Source organism: Octodon degus, unplaced genomic scaffold, assembly GCF_000260255.1.
Source record: "Octodon degus isolate 3935 unplaced genomic scaffold, OctDeg1.0 scaffold00229, whole genome shotgun sequence".
In the NCBI taxonomy this organism is placed as follows: Eukaryota; Metazoa; Chordata; class Mammalia; order Rodentia; family Octodontidae; genus Octodon; species Octodon degus.
The window spans coordinates 3,113,970-3,115,216 of NW_004524805.1; positions in this window are offsets into that span (position 1 = coordinate 3,113,970).

Genomic DNA, 1,247 nt, shown 5'->3' on the forward strand with positions numbered 1-1,247 from the left:
GTCTCACTATGTAGATCAGACTCATAGTGATTCTCCTCTTTACAGCCTCCCAAACCCTGGGATTACAAGTGCTCACCACCATGCCCAGTCTCAATTGCTGTCACAGTATGCCCCAGGGGTGGGGCCAGCACAGTCGGCTGGGGATCCAACCCTGGCTGTTGCACTCTACCTAAGCAGGAGCTTTAGTCCGCTGAGCTACCAGGCTGGCCTTATTTGTAATTTTCTTTATGGAAATCTCTCATATTTCTAGTTCTGTTTGTTCACTGTATTTTATATCTTTGTAGATATTGTGAATAGGGTTACTATAATGATTTGTTTCTCTCCAATTTCATTATTGGTGTATAGAAAACCATTGATTTTTTTTTGTATGTTGAGTTTATATCCTGCTAATTAGTGACTTTATTTATAGTTCTAATAGTCTTTTGGTATCATCTTCAGGTTTTTTTTTTTTATTTTTTAGTCACATAATCTGCAAACTGAGGTAATTTGACCTCTCCTTTTCTGTTTGTTTGTCTTATTTCTGTCTCTTGCTTAATTGCTCAGGCTAAAATTTCTAGTGTTACACTGAATAAGGAAGAAGGTACACCCTTGTCTTGTTCTTGACCTTGGAAGAAATGCTTTCAATTTCATCCAATTAGTATGATGTTAGCTATTGGTTTGTCATAGACAGCATTTGTTATGCTGAAATGTGGTCTTTCAATACTTAATTTGTTCAGGCTATTTATTATGAAAGGGTATGGAATTTCACCAAATACTTTTCTGCTCCTATTGAAATGATCATATGATTTTTAAGTTTCATTATATTATTTTATACATTATGTTTATAGATTTATCTATGTTGAACCATTCTTTTATCAATAAAATGAAATCAAACTGATTGGGTTGTATGATTTCTTGATGTGCTGTTTAACTTGACTTGGCTTATATAGTTGAGAAATTTTACATCTTTGCTGATCAGGGATAGTGGCCCATAATTCTCTATGTTTTGTATTCTTATCAGATTTTGGTAACAATGTAGAGCTGGCTTCATGGGATGAGTTTAGAAGAATTCCTTCCCTCGTCAATTCTATGGGACAGTTTCAGAAGTATTGCTATCAGTTGTTTAAAATTTTGATAAAATTCAGTAGTAAAGCCTTCTGGTCTCTAGTTATTCTTTGTTAGGAGAACTTATATCTCCTTTATTAAATTTTGGTAGGTCAGATGTTTCTAGAAATATGCCTACTTCTTCTAGATTCTTCAATATGTTG